General features: G+C 34.5%; 1 pseudogene; it reads left to right on the top strand.

Annotated features, from left to right (window-relative positions):
* Positions 1 to 10317: 10317 nt before the first annotated feature.
* Positions 10318 to 18477, top strand: part of LOC105725338 (BLOC-1-related complex subunit 5-like) — a 103671-nt pseudogene continuing 95511 nt past the window's right edge.

Raw genomic sequence — 18477 nt, 5'->3', positions numbered from 1 at the left:
TTTTCCTTTTCTGCTGGTGTAAAACAATAGAAACAAGACACATGGGAGCAAAGCTGCTAGCAAGCCACACCAGGGCAAAAGTTATCAGCCTTTACATCCCATCTCATCAAAAATGTGCTTTAAATATTACTGATTTAAGGTTTTCTAAAGTTAAAATATATTTTTAAATTACGGTTAAAGAGAAAAATCTGCATTGGTTACTAGGTAGAGATTTTGTCATTTGTCATTTGACAATTAATTAAATTGTTTATCTTCTCTTATAGCATGTTATAGTCTAAAGGCCACTAAGTGAAGCAGTGCTCTTAATAGGAACTCTCCATTTATTGCTACATGTGACAGGAATTGTTCCCTAACATATCTATAATTCAACAGAGTCAAAATCCACCTACTACACTCTAAACTAACTAAACCAGGGTGCAAATTATTTATATCATAAGGGATTTCTTTCTTCTGATGGGAATTCATCTCAAGAGAACTCCAAATATTGCACAGAATTTGGTAAGCCTAAAATAAGACTTAATTTGCAATATTTGTTCATAATATCTTCAGAAACATTGTTTTATGCCAGGTGTATTGGCTTATACCTGTAATCCTAGCACCTTGGGAGGCCAAGGAAGGAGGATTGCTTAAGGCCAGGAATTTCAGACCAGCCTGGGCAACATGGCAAGGTGTTGCCCCATCTCTAAAAATAATAATAATAAAAATAATAAATAGTTGCTTGAGAGACTGAAGCAGGAGAATCACTTGAGCCTAGGAGTTCAAGATTACAGTATGCTGTGATCATGCCACTGCACGTTAGCCTGGGTAAGAGAGTGAGACCCTGTCTCAAAGACAAAACAAAACAAGAAAACATGGATTTGTAAATTTAAAAATAATTGTAGTTAAACAACTCTTTAAAAGATTTCACACTTTGGGAGGCCGAGGCAGGTGGATCACGAGGTCAAGAGATTGAGACCATCCTGGTCAACATGGTGAAACCCCGTCTCTACTAAAAATACAAACAATTAGCTGGGCACGGTGGCACGTGCCTGTAATCCCAGCTACTCAGGAGGCTGAGGCAAGAGAATTGCCTGAACCCAGGAGGCGGAGGTTGCGGTGAGCCGAGATCGCGCCATTGCACTCCAGCCTGGGTAACAAGAGCGAAACTCCATCTCAAAAAAAAAAAAAAAAAAAAGATTTAAATATCACTGGCATCTCTCAAGGAGCAAATATTAGATTTGTTTTTTTAAGTAAGTACCTAAATATTAGAATCTATTTTTCTAATTTTGGTTCTCAGACATATACAACAAAGTTTGCAGGTGTCACTATTTAAATTTAAGAATAAAATGTATTTATTTTAATAGAATTCAAACTGAAAAAAAGGAAAGAAACTCAAATTGTTTTAGCTACTTAAATCATTTCTATCAGGCTATCTCCCTGAAGGAGGATAATTCAATTTTATAAGATCAGAGTATTGACTGAGACAAAGATCCCTGAGTATTTAACAGATAAATGAAACAAATTAAAAATGAAACCTACCCAATGTGATAAAACTGAATGTGGATATTTATATTTAGGGCATTTTGTAGGACAGTTGACTATTTAGAATAAAATAGTGTTTAAGAGACTACCTTACACTGTATGTACTATGTGTTTTAAGAAAGAACATAGTAATTGCTAGGATAAAAAAGATTGTCAGATAGTTTTCATTACTGACTACTTATTTTGAATATAGGTCTTTTCGAAGTTACACAAAAATGTAAACTTCTTTCTCAATGTGACTTAAGTGACATTTTCAGATTTTATTATTAAAAAAGGAAGAGGTTATTGTTAATAATTTGGACACTGGATTCAAGGGCTCTGGATATATTTTTATCAGCAAAATGATCCTGAGTAAGTTATATATGACAACATCAACTTCTTCCTCTACAAGAGGGGTCCCCAAACCCCAGGATATGAACCTGTAGCAGTCCATGGCCTCTTAGGAACTGGGCCTCGCAGCAGGAAGTGAGTGACAGGTGAGCCAGCGAAGCCTCATCTATATTTACAGCCACTCTCCATCACTGGCATTACCACCTGAGCTCCACCTCCTGTTAGATCAGCAGAGACATTAGCTTCTCAAGGGAGCATGAACCTATTGTGAACTGCACATGCAAAGGATCTGGGTTTCAGGCTCCTTATAAAACTCAAATGCTGATGACTTGTCACTGTCTCTCCTCACCCCAGAAGAGACTGTCTAGTTGCAGGAAAAAAAGCTCAGGGATCCCACTGATTCTACATTATGGTGAGTTGTATAATTATTTCATTATATATTATAATGTAATAATAGAAATGAAGTGCACAATAAGTGTAATGTGGTTGAATCATCCTAAAACTATCCTTCTGCCACCACATCGTCCATGGAAAAATTGTCTTCCATGAAACAGGTCCCTGGTGCCAAAAAGGTTGAGAACTACTGCTCTACAAAGTGGTGGAAATGAGTGCCTCTCTCAGAATGGAGTAAATATTTAATAATACAGTATATCTAAAACATTTACTGAAGTGATTGGCATAAAGTAAATACTAAAATAATAAAAAAGGTAGCTCTTGTTTTCTTGTTTTTATTACTGTATTGTTTATATAGCTCCCCACCAAGCATAAACTATGTCAAAAATTTTCAATTGTACCATTAATTAAAGTGTTTCTCTTTTATTAAAATGAATAAAGGCTAATAAGTAATCTGTTAGGTTAAACAAACTATCTGATTAATAATTCACATTAAAACAGCACAATTCTACATATGTAACAGTCTTGCAAATGCTCGATTTGTCTACCTTCTTCAGTCATATTCTTGTCAGTGTCCTGGGTTTTTAAAATCTTTTAATATCTTCTTGGATCTTTTGTTGGTGATTGGCTGGAAGTTAGTTTAGCTACAGCTTGAGTAAAGCGCTTTTGTTTTTTTTCTCTAAATCACATCAAAACAGTAAACCAGCTAGCCTGCCTGTCTCAATAGGAATAATTCATTCTTTCAACAGTCTATTGTCTCTTGTTTTGCAGAACTTATAGTACAATTTTAACACTAGGAGCCCCTCTATTACTTTTATTTGCCTTTGAATTCAAGGGAAACTGCCAACTTCCAAGTGCACAGACTGGAAAGGAAGACACGAGTTAGGAGGTGCTCAAGTGACGAAAGGACTTGAGTAGTAGTCAGACTAGAATTGTTGTTGATGGAAAGATCTAGGAGTTCAAACCTGGTGACTTCTGTGTTTTAAGGTTAAGACTGACTGAAAATAAATGTGGATATGACAGGTAGATGTGAAAAAAAAAAAGATGCAAAACAATCTTTTTTTGAAGTTGGGAGAGTAAAATTCCTATTAGCAGAACAGGCAGACAGTTTTGCTTGGCCTTTTGAAGTCATACATATTTGTGGCTCTGACCCCAAACATTAATTTATGGAGTTGTGGGATTTTCAGCATCAATACTCAGCTATATATATAAAGACACTAAGAAAATAGGTGACAAGCCTGTGAAATTATAAAAATGAGAAATAGAGGAACAAGGAAGCAAAGATGCTTTAAGAAACAGTTCTTACAATGATGGGCTACTGACTACAGGCTGGAGAAATAGGAAAACAGTGGAAGATGAAATTTCCTTCTGGACAGAATGGGGAGTAACAGGATTGATGACTAACATAATTGCTGCTAGGATAAATTTTGGTGTATCATGCTAGAATTGATACATTTAGAAATTATCCATTTTATAATCATCCAGAAGAAAAAAAATAGTATACACCTCAATTCATGTTGACATTGAAATTGGATCATATGCTAGTGCTTTAATGAAATCAATGATTTAAATTACAGATTTGAGTGTTTATTGGTGCTGCATCAGAAAATAACTATTATTTCATAATTTTTTCTGGTAGAGAAATTTTCATTAAAAAAGAATACTAACAAAATCTCTAAACCTGGTACTGTGCTACTTAATGTATGATAATTATTCACCATAAATTTGAAACTATCACAAAATATATTGTTATAATTATACCAAGGTTCAATATATTGAAGTCAATGAAACATCTGGCTAACTTCCATGGAAATAATCTATTTGAAAGTCACATGACAAAAATCAAATGGCATAAATCTTAGTAACTCAGTGTGATTCCTATACATGCTTGATTTTAAAACTTATGAAGAACTTCATATTATGTATTTGTCAGTACAAGAGAAAGCAAATATGGATGACGCCATAGGTTATCAGGAAACTCCTATTCTCGAGGCAAAGCATCTAAAACTATGGAGAGAAAATATTAAAACAGTGAAAGAATAGAAAGTCATGTAGGCGATGCTGAAGAAATATAGGTAGTCTTTACAGTAAAAGTAAGTGAAAGAGTATAATTTTCACAAAACTACGCATAAGAAAAATAACAATTTGATGTTCTATTTTACTAACATAAGAAAAATCTTGCTCCATCATGATAAAATACAGCCTGTAATATAAGACTGCTTCAGTTCTGAACCATAAATTTATGTTGTCTATAAAAGTGAAATCTTTTGGCAGAGAGTTGAATGAAGAGAGAGACTAAAGTCTCCAGAGACAACAGAATAAATGAAATAAATTTGATAACTCAGTGAAAGCTTTTGCTTCAGTGTTAATTTGTACTACAATGAGGTTATTGACATGGGTGCAAACTTTGCTTTTTGTATTTATAAGAGTATATTATGTTGGATGTTTACATTTAAAAGGCCAAAGACACTCCCATCCATTCTCTAATATTGCTAGAGTAAGAGAAAGCCCTTTGGCTAGAGAAGGCTGGCTAAACAGTAAATTACTGGAGAATTCTTCCATCACATGACCTGTCTTCTTATTCAGTGCTGCCAAAGGAGAAAAGCTTGACCCGGGGTGAAAAAATATTTAATTTGAACGAAAGCTCCCAAATGTCTATAATCAACTCCACCCCAGTGAAATATTACCTGATTTTTCTTTTGTATTAAGAAAAGAAAATTCTAAGATCATCGGGAAAGATTTTTTCTAGTACAAGAGAGGCAGGCAACAAATGAAACAACAACAAAAATAAATAAATAAATATCAAGGAAAATTTCCCATAGATGGATTCACACCTATCAAAGTAATGCATCACTTCCCCAGCCAAGAGATCAGGCTGCACATGTGGGAGGGGGATGAAAACTTCAGGAGGGTTTTTCTCGTAAAGGAAAAGATAAAGGATAAAATGTCCTGAGAATGTGGGCTCCTGTAAAGACATCATCTGGCTCTTTAATGTCGAGGTTAAGATCGCCCATCCCAACCCCAGTGTAAAGCAATAAACACATCTTCTGAAACAATTTGACAGATTAGGAGACAGCTTTTGCTTGAGTGTTGTATGCAAGCCCCTTCAGTCATAGATTCCTTTAAGTGGATTGTTTCCTAGACAGTAGTACATGGGTATGCCTCCAAAACGTTTCTGGTAGGAAAATGAGTCAGGGTTTGTGTAGAACCTGGTGTTCCTGTTCCACCCAGAAGTGAACCTACTCAGTGCTGTGTCTAAGAACTCTTTCAAATCTGCTGTTATTTGGCTTTACATTTTTCAATTTTTATCACTAGGTAAAATCCAGCATACATTATTACATAATGTGCATTTGCCTAGATCATTCTTTCTTTAGCCACATGTTTTTATAAAGGTGGATATTTCCAGGTGGTAATATACTTTGTTTTTATGTACAGGGACATGAATCTGGCTTTAGTAAGAAAATAGCTTTGGTGAGCATATTTACATATCTGCCAAGCTTTCCACTTGATTCAGCTTTTCTCTATTTATGTGACTTTTTACAGGAACAGTATTTGCTTTGCATGACTTGATTTTTTATTTAAACTATGAATTTATAACCATGTAATTTAATGCTTTGGACTCTTAAGAAAGAAATTCCAAAATAAAGCCTAACCCTTGCTCTGCCAGACCTCTTAGCTTAATTACTTATTCATCTCTGAATTGATGCTACAATTAAGAAGGTGCTTACAGCTTGCACAAATGATGTCCTCTCATTTTATTTCAGAAAAATATAATATTAAAGCTACTGTGTGTAAAAAAGAATTGAAAATATTGCACATTAACTTTGGATCCCATGGAAACAACCCATCAAACATCCCTCCTTGCACCTAGTTAGCTCTCATTATAACTAAATTCACAGAGAGGAGGATAGTTCCATCTGAACTGAAAACAACTTCACTGAAATAAAAATCTATGGGAGGAGCCCACCAAAAAAGGGAATTTACTCTTCTGGTGCTTTTAGTAGAAGACAGAGGAAAAGACAATTTCAAGCAGGGTCTTATGTTCCAGACTGAAAAGGAAAATACAATGGTAAGGAAGAAACTTCTTCCTTCAGAAGTGAGAATGGAAGCTGTTTTCATGGTGGAAAAGTTAAGTCAAAATTTGGGTACTTTCTCTGCAAGTCTCTCTTCAGTTTTTCCATTCTGACTTTGGTACAGAATTTATTTTTTTTTCCTATAATTAGTCTTGGTATTTCCAATAAATTATTTATACTAAATTATTTATTACTGAGTTTCTGAAAAAGCTTTTTATTAATTGTCAGTCTATTATCAACCCATCTTTTCCTAGTAGTTGGCAGTAGAAAGCAATAGGATTAAATTTGAGTCTACTGGTTAGGATTTTTTAAAAAAACAACTAATTAATAGGCAGAAGATTGATTGGCTACATACATTTCTTATATTTGGACTATAAGGAGGGTGCTAGTGTAGTCAGTGACAATAATGTACATTAAAATAGACTGAGAAAGAAATCTTTTAGATGTGATCCTTACTCCTTCTGTTGCGTTCCCACAATAATTACAAATACAAGATGCACCACATACAATTAAATAATGTTAATATAGAAAGAATTAGTCACATATTATGGATTCCTGAGCTCATTTTTTGTACAAAATTGGAAGGTTCTTGAAGGCAGAGTTAATATCTTATTTACTTTGAACTTCCATCCTTAAGCTTACTGGTTTGTACATAGTAAATCTTTAATTAATATATATTAAGAGAATGAGTGAGCAAGCAAATGAAGAATGTGTGGCAAAGAGATTTCAACTGAGCATGTGATATCATGATTTCAAAAATATTTAAGTATTCCCATTTAATTAAAATTATTTTATTTGTGTTTTGTTCATATCCAGACACTCTAAGGTAATTAGTAACCAAGTCAAGATGAACATTTGCAGTCCCATGGGTAGTTTCCTAACACCCTTCCCTGGTTAATGCCCTCCTCACATAGGAAATCCTTTCCATATTAGTGTCAATCTGAATTAATTTGTATATTTCTCAAGCTACACCACAGTTTATTCTGCCATTGAAAAACAGATTTTTTTGCTCCAATAGATGTAGAGAATAAAAATATTAAGTGGGAGTTGAACAATGAAAACACATGGACACAGGGAGGGGAACATCAAACACCGGGGCCTACTGGGGAGTGAGGGGCAAGGGGAGGGAGACCATTATGACAAATACCTAATGCATGTGGGGCTTAAAACCTAGATGATGGGTTGATAGGTGCAGCAAACCACCATGGCACATGTATACCTGTATAACAAATCTGCACATTCTGCACATGTATCCCAGAACTTAAAGTAAAACTTTTTAAAATGTATGCTATTTTATGCACTTAAGCCTTATTCTTCTTAGATATATACTTAGCAGAAGGAATGCAGGGGTATAGGTAGGTATATGTTAAAACATATAAGAAATTGACATAACATTTTTAAAGTGGTTTTATCATTTACATTGAAACCAGAAATGTACAGAAGCTACTGTTGCCAAACTTTTTCTCCAACACTGTGTATTTTCAGTCTTTTAAATTGTAACTGTCTGGTAGATGTGTAGTAGTATTGCATTGTGGTTTTAAATTGCATTCTCCTGACAACTAATAATACTGAGTACATTTTCATGTTATTTGGTCTCTAGATATACCATTTTATAAAATGTCTGTTTGAGTGGTTTGGCCTATTTTTCAATACTTCATTAAAATATATTCAAAGACAAAAGTTGAAAAAAATATTGCAGTGTACACTCATGTCCATAACCTAAACTCTAATTTTACTTGCCCTATCACATATATAGTCATCTAGTCATCGCTATCCATTAATTCCACATGTACTGGAGATAATATTAAATAAATAGAAAACATCAGTACAGTATCCAAAATAAATATTATTAACATGTTTTTTCTTTATTTTTAAATGTCTGGCTTAGGAAACACTCAGCTTTGTGGGCTTGTGTATAGGTGTTCTTTCTTCAGTTTTGAAAAAAAATACTGACATTTTCTATCCATGTATGTATTTCTTTTTCCTTCTTTGTCCACCTATTATTCTGAAAATCCAATTACACATAGTTTATTCTGTTAGATATTATCCCATATAGCTCTATTTTATTTTATTTCCTGCTTTTAGTTTATGATCCATTTTGAATAATTTCTTCTAGATTATTTTCAAGTTGCCAATCCTTTCTTCCATTACCTCCAGCTTGCTCTTATTTCAGACTTCCTTGGGTTCACCACTTTTAAATGGCTTTGTAGGGGGAAAAAGTCTCTATCTATCTATCTAGCTGGCTAGCTATCATATATCTACTTATCTATCCATTAGTAGTGTATGTAAAACATGTAGAATATCTATTAAAAACATTTTTTCTCATGCTGTTTTCCAGTGAAAATTTGAACACAGAAGCTACTATTGCTTTGATTTTTTCCACTAAAGGTTAGTTTGGTCTACTTTCATCATTTCTATAAGTAAAACTATAAATTATATATTATTTTATGTGAGGCTTCATTCACTAACATGTTTGTGACCTCATCTTTTTGTTTTTATTGATCATACATTTTATTTTGTAATAGTTTATTTTATGAATATACCACAGGCTTGGGGGCATTTTTATGTTTGTTTTGTTTTTAATACATTCCCCTATTAATGGATATGGAATTGTTTCTGATTTGAGGCTGTCATGAATAAGCCTACTATGAACAAATCAGATTTATATGTCTTTATGTAGATAATATTTTCACTTATCTTGAATAAGTAATTAAGATTGCATTTTCTGGGTTATTAAATAGGTATATATTTGGTGATACAGTTTGACTGTATCCCCACCCAAATCTCAACTTGAATCATATCTTCCAGAATTCCCACATGTTGTGGGAGTAAATTTCATGAGATCTGACGGGTTTATCAGGGGGTTCCACTTTTGCTGCTTCTTCCTTTTCTCCTTGCCATCACCATGTAAGAAATACCTTTCACCTCTTGCCATGATTCTGAGGCCTCCCCCACCATGTGGGACTATAAGTCCAATTAAACCTCTTTTTCTTCCAAGTCTTGGGTACATCTTTATCAAAAGTCTGAAAACAGACTAATACATCAAATTGGTACCAGTAGAATGGGGTGTTGCCAAAAAGATACCCAAATGTGGAAATGACTTTGGAACTGGGTAACAGACAGAAGTTGGGACAGTTTGGAGGGCTCAGAAGAACACAGGAAAATGTGGGAAAGTTTAGAACTTCCTAGAGACTTGTTGAATGGATTTGTCCAAAATGCTGATAGTGATATGGACAATAAGGTCCAGGCTGAGATGGTCTGAGATGATGAGGAATTTTTTGGGAACTGGAGCAAAAGTGACTCTTACTATGTTTTAGCAAAGAGACTAGTGGCATTTTGCCCCTGCCCTAGAGATTTGTGAAACTTTGAACTTGAGAGAGACGATTTAGGGTATCTGGCAGAAAAAATTTCTAAGCAGCAAAGCATTCAAGAGGTGACTGGGGTGCAGTTAAAAGCATTCCATTTTAAAAGGGAAACAGAGCATAAAGGTTCAGAAAAATTGTAGGCTGATGATGCAGTAGAAAAGAAAAACCCATTTTTTGAGGAGAAATTCAAGCCTGCTGCAGAAATTTGCATAAGTAACAAGAAGCCTAATGTTAATCCCAAAGAACACGTGGAAAATGTCTTTAGGCCATGTCAGAGATCTTCATGGCAGCCCCTCCCATCACAGGCCCAAAGGCCCAGTAGGAAAAAGTGGTTTCATGGGCTGATCCCAGTATCCCCATGCTATGTGCAGCCTAGGGACTTGGTGCCCTGTGTTCCTGCTGCTCCAGCCATGGCTGAAAGTAGCCAACTTACAGCTCGCTATGGCTTCAGAGGGTGAAAGCCCTAAGCCTTGGCAGCTTCCATGTGGTGTTGGGCCTACAGGTACACAGAAGTCAAAAATTAAGGTTTGGGAACCTCTACCTAGATTTCAGAAGATGTATAGGAACACCTGAATCCCCAGACAAAAGTTTGTTGCAGGAGCGTGGCCCTTATGGAGAACCTTTGCTAGGGCAGCATGGAAGAGAAATGTGAGGTCAGAGCCCCATGCAGAGTTCCTACTGGGGCACTGCCCAGTGGAGCTGTGAGAAGAGGGTCACCATCTTCCAGACCCCAAAAAGATAGATACACTGACAGCTTGCACTGTGCGCTTGGAAAAACCACACAGTCAACACCAGCCCATGAAAGCAGACAAGAGGGAGATGTACCCTGCAAAGGCACAGGGGTGGAGCTGCCCAAGATCATGGGAACCCACCTCTTGCATCAGCGTGACCTGGATGTGAGACCTGAGGTCAAAGGAGATCATTTTGGAGCTTTAAAATTTCACTGCCCTGCTGGATTTCAGACTTGCATGGGCCTAGAAACCCCTTTGTTTTGGCCAATTTCTCCCATTTAGAATGGCTGTATTTACCCAATACCTGTACCCCCATTGCATCTAGGAAGTAATCAGCTTGCTTTTGATTTTACAGGCTCATAGGCAGAAGGGACTTGCCTTGTCTCAGGTGAGACTTTGGACTGTGGACTTTTGCGTTAATGCTGAAATAAGTTATGACTTTCGGAGACTGTTGGAAAGGCACGATTGGTATAGAAATGTGAGGACATGAGATTTGGAGAGGCCAGGGTAGAATGATATGGGTTGGCTGTATCCCCACCCAAATCTCAAGTTGAATTGTATCTCCCTGAATTCTCATGTGTTGTGGAAAGGATCCTGGGGAGGTAATTGAATCTTGGGGGCCAGTCTTTCCTAAGCTATGCTCATGATAATGAATAAGACTCACGAGACCTGATGGGTTTATTAAGAGTTTCCGCTTTTGCTTCTTCCTCAGTTTGCTTTTGCTGCCACCATGTAAGAAGCACCTTTCACCTCCGGCCATGATTTTTAGGCCTCCCCAGCCATACAGAACCACAAGTCCAGTTCAGTCTCTTTCTTCCCAGTCTTCCTTATGTCTTTATCAGCCACCTGAAAACAGACTAATGCATTTGTTGTTGTATGAAATTGGGAGATATTTTCCCAAGTGGTTTTGCCATCTTAAACTACAATGAAAATGTTTGAGAGAACCAGTTGTTCCACTTTCTAATGAATATTGGATGTCGTCAAACTTTCTAATGTTATCCATTCTTATAGGAGTATAACTGCTGATTAGCTATCTGACTTCTTCCTTGGCATTGAAAACTGAGGGCCTAGAGAACAGTTTTCATTTCCATATTTAACATATTCAATTTTTTTTTTTCATATAAGGGTGATTTAGGTAGTAAAACTTTCTTTACATTTTCTAGGTTGTCTCTGAACTTTATTGGGGTTTACTTCTACGTACCAAAGACTGCAGCTAAAATTTTTCACAACACAGGCTCTTTATACCTTTGTTATACAAGGCCAATGAGGGACAACATCCTTGAGATTTTTATAAGCATCTTGTTTGTAATGATCTAATAATCATAGCTTTAAAACTTTCTAAGGCACTGAAATGTTTTTATAATCACATTTTTAATACAATTCATCCTTAGGCTGATTTTGCCTTTAGAATCTCAAGCTTCCAGGGGACACTGAATTTCTGAAAAAGAGTTATATTTCTACTCAATATGTCCTACACACTTTATATTTATTCTAAATTCATCTTGCAAGCTAAATAATTCCTTCTTTAGTTCATTTCACACTTTTTAAAAAGTCTTGTCATATGCAGCTAAAAAATTAAATTGACACTTTCCACATTGTGCTAGAAAGCTTATTAGTCAGAACCACAAGTTCATTTTCTATTTTTCAAGTTAACTCAGTAGACAGTTTTGCAATTTTTGTACCACTGCAACTAGAAGTTGCTGTTTCTCCAGCCTCCAGCAATTTCTCTACTGTTATCTCAACTTTACAAAAGTTTTCTTACTGCCCTTTTCAGCCTTTTGCTTGCTGTCTCCTCCCTGGACAAATGCCACATATTATAGTTTTTTGTTTTTGTTTTTGTTACAGCAGTACCTCACCCTAGACAGCTATGTCTGTTTCAGTTAGTTGTTGGCACGTAACACACCACTGTAGAAATTACTGGTGTAAAACAATGATTCATTTTTTTCTTATGGTTCTTTACATTATTACATATAATTACTCACATGGCAGTAGTTATCTGACATTTTTAAGAAAGTTGATAAATCCAAGAAAGGTACACTTAAATGAAGAAAAGTTTGGAGTGGGGTATATGACAAAAACATTCTTTTTTCATCTTGATTTTGCTATGATAGATACATTAGCTATCTTTAAGTAGTAAGCATTGATGGCTATAAAGTCTATGCTAGCATATCTTTTCCACTTATGAAACCAGCAAACAGTTGCGTGACACATGTTATTCTTCTTGACATCTTAATACACTTTTCACAGTTTCTGCTTATCTTTAAAAATATGTAATATGATATATTAAAATAGCTCATTTCTCGGTTATTTCTTACCATGGATAGGAATGACTGTGCTATAAGTTCTGAGCTCAGAAGAAAACCCAGGTAAGTACTTATGAGATGAAAGACAGTTTAAAAATTTTTCCCTTTTCCCAGCAACATCAGTTTTGGCTACTAACCTAACCTTACCTGTTTTTCACTAGTATCCATCCAATTATTCAAGCAGATGAACTTGAAAACATACTCTGCGTCTAAATAGACATTAAGTAGTAGGTATTCTATACTCCCTGGAATTTATTTTATAAAATCACTCAAGCCTCCAAAAAAAGAGCATTATGGTCTGGAAAGACAAGGCTCACAACTATCATTGCTGTGAAGATTCTGTTCTTACTTTGCCCATGATAGTTGGCAACCAGGTTCTACAAAAGTAAGTAAATAAATTATAAATAAATAACTCCTTGGGAAGAGGAATATATTGACAAGCATTTCCAAACTCTACCCACGTGCTTCCCTGTGATTTATAGTCCTGGGGTCTGCATATGCACATATGTGTGTGGAGGAGAGGATGGTAAAGAGTTTAAAACAATTTGAAACAATTTGACGACAATATTCTTTCAAGTCCTCCGACATTGCAAAATATGCAATTATAAGTAAAACTTAAAAAAAAAAAGTTTCACATACATGCTGAGACAAGTATATATTTGCCCAGATTTGCTTCAAGAATTTCAAAGTTTACAACAGAAAGATATTTAAAATGTTATAGAGAGAAATAGATATAAAATACAGATATAGGATATAGGATATATATTTAGAGAGAGGGAAAGAGAGTAAGAGAGACAGAGATAGAGAGATGGAAACAGACAGAGACACAAAGAGAAACAGATTAAAAAATATTATAATCATGGGGCCCAATCCAAGTAACAGGCCATATTAGTAGTCAAGAATAGTCTCCTAATTATAACACAACACTCTGCATCCACAAAATAAATAGCAGAGAACTTGTAAACTTTAAGAAAATAAATTGAAATTTTAACACAGTTTGTTCTCTAATTTTTGTTGAGTTGTAGAAGCATTCTGAAATAAGTTGCTTTAGATGACACTAATTTGTTTTATCCGAAGGAATCTTTCACTTTACAGACACATGAAAAACTCACACTCTCACAGATATCTTCTATACATTCAGTGAGCATTCTATTTTGGAGAAAAATTGTTTTAACATTATCTGCAATTAAAATAAAACAAGTTCACAATAAATTATCTAAAATATGGAAGAATTATTTTCTATTTGCTTTTAATCACATTTTTAATGCACTGACAATAGCATGAATGCCTACCTTAAGACTTAACCAACTAATACAATTTATAGCTCTGTTTTTTAGTGTTGCAATATAATATATTTTTAAAGTCTTTAGCTTTCTTTAATTACCTTGGAAAATAGTACAATGAATTATTTAGAATTGTATTTTTGTGAGGAACTCTTTACCTCTTAGTCTTTGGATGCTTTAGTAATCATAATGGAATGTAATTCATTTATAGCTGGTCTTCCTACTAATTAATTTTACAACCCTCCCTTTGTTACATACACAAATAAAACAAAATATACTTGCCAAAATTTAGGCCATACTATACATACTAATTTATATTTATAATGATAAATAAAGAATTAAAGTATTTTACACAGATAATTCACCATGTAGATAAGATGGGCAAAACTAAATTAACTGTCAGTTACAGTGGGAACTCATCACTACTGTAAGGTAAAAACCCAATTTATTTTTAGTCTGCTCTCAGACTACAACAATCAACACGGAAGACTTCTGTTATCAAATGTCCAGTTTCTTCCTGTACACCAAACAACAAAGCAGTTCTGCAGTGGATATGAGCTAGGTGTTCTGAACCCAGTTTAATTCTCACATTTTCTACCTGGGGATAGTGTCAGATCCCACAGGTGAAAGGCTTAGTCCCACAAGACTGCCCCCCATTTCTCAGGTCAATCACAAAATATAGGATATTTTACCTGTGCAACTGACTGACCAGCTATTAATCGAAGATCCCACAACTCCATCCTTTGGTTTCCTTAATTATGGGGCCCAATCAAGAGTAGCTCAAAGAACTTAGAGAAACAGGTTTACTGGTTTATTATAAAATATAATATAAAAGATATAGATAAAGAGATTCATAGGGTGAGATATGGGAAGGGACAAAGAGCTTCCTTGACTTCTTAGGGCATGCCACCCACCAGGAACCTCCATGTGTTCAGCTATCTGGAAACTCGCTGAACCTTCTCCTTTGGAGATTTTATGCAGGCTTCAATACATAAACATGATTGATGAATTCACTGGCCATTAGTGATCAACTTAACCTTCAGCCCCTCTCCTCTTCCCAGAGATTGAAGCGTGGAGGTGAAAGTCCCAAGACTAATCAATCCTTGGTCTTTCAAGTGAATAGTCTTCATCTTGAAGCTACCAACGAGCTGCCAGCAATCAGTTAACTCATTAGTATACAAAAATACATCACATTGGAGATTCTAAGGATCTTAGAAAGTGTATGTCAGGAAATAGGAAAAAGACCAAATATTTATTGTACAATATCACAACAGTATTCTAGTTCTTCCTCCTAATTCCTTGTCTACAAATGTGGCTTTCAGATGAAAATGCACAGCTATAACAAAATTGATCTCAGCAAACCTTACTTTTTCTGTAGTCACATTTTCTCTCATCTATCATATAGCCATAATAATATAATGTAATATAAATGTAGTTTATTTGTATAAGAAGATATGTAATAGCATAGAAAGTTGAGGAGCTAACTTCAAGTACTAAGAATCTGAGCCCAGGAGACAAGAAACCTGCATTCTGATTTTGATATTTTGTCAATTTATTTGTGTAACTGTGGGCAAATCAAACAATATCTCCAAAGACTCAATTTTCTCATCTGTAAGTTAATGAATTGTGGTAGATATTTCATGTGTTTTTATCTCACTATTTAACAAAGAGTATACAGTAAGTGATATAGAGGAAAACATAATTGATGTGATCAGCAAAACTCATTTTCTGATGAATTAGTGTTGAGACATTGGAAGTCATTATGATGATGCAGGGGAATTAGAAGTGTCATTGAAAATACTTTTATAATTTGAACTAAAGGGGGTACATAGGTGTTTTTACAGCCCATCACCCTTTGTATATCTGACAATGAGCCTCAGTCAGAGAGCTGTGAATGCCCCAACCCTAAAATGTGTAAAATTGACGGAACTAAAGAACAGACAAACCAACCTACAATTTTAGATGAAGATTTGAATACATTTTTCTTAGTAATAAATAGACTTAGAAGAAACACAAACCAACACAATAATATATAGAGAGAAGTGTACACAAGTATCTGCTACCTTATTTCACTGTAATAGATTACAACACCCAAAACTCTAGGTAGCAAATTGTTTTCAAGTGCACTTGAAGTGTTCAACAAAATGGACCATAAGATTGATCATGAAGTCTCAATAGATTTCAAAATATTGACAACTTTTAAAGTATATTGTCTAAGTAAAATTAAGTTAGACACATTTAACAATGAAAAAATTTAATGTAGAAAAGTTTCAAACATTTAGAAATTTAAAAATTTCTCTAAAATAACATGAAAAATAATAAATTATAAGATATATTATAAAATATTTCAAAGAACTGGTAGTAAAAATACCACATATCAAACATACAAAATTATATAGTTAGAGCTAAAGGAAATTCAGAGATTAGATACATTTATTAGATAAACAGAAACTCACAAAAAAATTCTAGAGTAGGAAAATAGTGAAAAAGGTAAACACAAGATAAGTGGAAGAAAATAATAAACACATATGAAAATCAATAAAATGAAAAGAATGCAAAACAGAAAAGCAACTCACATGTTGGTTCCTAGAAAAGGTTAGCAAAATGGCAAATGCATCAAAAGGCAGACAATAGAATGAAAAGAGAAAATATAAATTACAAATAATAGGAGTGGAAGAAAATTATCACTAAATATCTTATAGACTATAAAAGTATTACAATGAATATATGAATAAAAATATACCAATAAGTATGACAAATCTAAAATACTCAAATATTTTCACTTGGAAAATAGTTTTGAAGTTTGACATAGATGAAATAGAAAATCTGAATAGCACTACACTTATTAAATAATTGAATTTTAATCATTATTGCCCTTTACCCACTTGCAAAAATACTTAGGCTTAAATTATTCACCTGGTGAATTATATCCAACTTAGAAAAATATAAGCCATTCTACACAAATTCACTAAAAAGTGGAAAAGGAAAAACTTCACATTTTGTTTCAGAAGTTATCATAACCCATGACATTTTTAATAATTGAGAAACAATATCTCTCATGAAAATAAACATAACAATATTTTGAAATGTTATAAAAATAAATTTGGCAATACATAAAATACATAATACTGCATGACTAAGTGGGATTTATCCCAACAATGTAAGGTTCATTTGACTATTAAGAAAATATGTAAAAAAAAAACAACAACAACATACAATTGGTCAACAGGTATGTGAAAAAAGTTCAATATCACTAATTTTCAGAGAAATGCAAATTAAAACTTCAGTGATATATCATCTTACCCCAGTTAAATTGGCTTTTATCAAAAGACGCAATAATGGATGCTGGTGAGGATGTGTAGAAAGGAGAAACCATGTACGCCATTGGTGGAGATACAAATTAGTACATTCACAATGGAGATCAGTATAGAGGTTACTCAAAAAACTATAAGTAAAAATAAAACTACCATGTGATTCAGCAATCTCATTGTAAGGTATATATCCAAAAGAAGGAAATAAGTATATTTGAAGAGATATCTGCACTTCCACATTTATTGCAGTACTATTTACAATAGCCAAGTTATGGAATCAACCTAAGTTTCTATCAGTGGATAAATGAATAAAGAAAAGATGGTACCTACACACAATGGAATATTATACAGTTATAAAAAGAACAAAATCCTGTCATTTGCAAAAAAATGGGTGAAACTTCAAGTCATTTTGTTAATGAAATATGTCAGGCACAGAAAGACAAAATCTCATGTTTTCAGTCACATGTGTTAGCTAAAACAATTTGATTTCATAGAGATAGAAAGTAGAATAATGTATACCAGAGGAAGGGTAATGTGGCTAGGGGGAATAAAGAGATAATGGTAAATTGGTACAAAAATACAATTAGGTAGAAGGACTAAGACTTAATATTTGGTAGCACAGTCAGTCAAATATAGTTAACAATAATTTATTGCATATTTCAAAATGACTAGAAAATTGGAATTGGAATTTTCCTAATACAAAAATGATAAATGCTTGAGGTGATAGATATCCCCAATTACTCATATTTGATTATTACACATTATATGTCTGGACCAAAATATCACATGGGCCAGGAGTACTGGCTCACTCCTGTAATTCCAGCACTTTGAGATGCCAAGGCAGGTGGATCACCTGAGGTCAGGAGTTCAAGACCAGCCATGCCAACGTAGTGAAAACCTGTCTCTACTAAAAATACAAAAATCAGCTGACTGTGGTGGCACATACATGTAGTCCCAGCTACTCTGAAGCCTGGGGCAGGAGAATCATTTGAACCTGGGAGGTAGAGCTTGCAGTGAGCCGAGATTCTGCTGCTACACTCTAGCCTGGGGGATAGAGCAAGACTATGTCTCAAATAATATCACATGTACCCTATAAATATGTACAACAATTTTGTATCCAAAGTTTTTTGTTAATCTGGCAGTCAAACCATTTCAGTAGAAGTAGAA

The sequence above is a fragment of the Aotus nancymaae genome, unplaced genomic scaffold (assembly GCF_030222135.1).
Source record: "Aotus nancymaae isolate 86718 unplaced genomic scaffold, 86718_ANA_hifiasm-v0.15.2.pri h1tg000003l, whole genome shotgun sequence".
In the NCBI taxonomy this organism is placed as follows: Eukaryota; Metazoa; Chordata; class Mammalia; order Primates; family Aotidae; genus Aotus; species Aotus nancymaae.
Note: the sequence above shows the minus strand (reverse complement) of the source record. Positions and strands in the feature narration are given on the sequence as shown.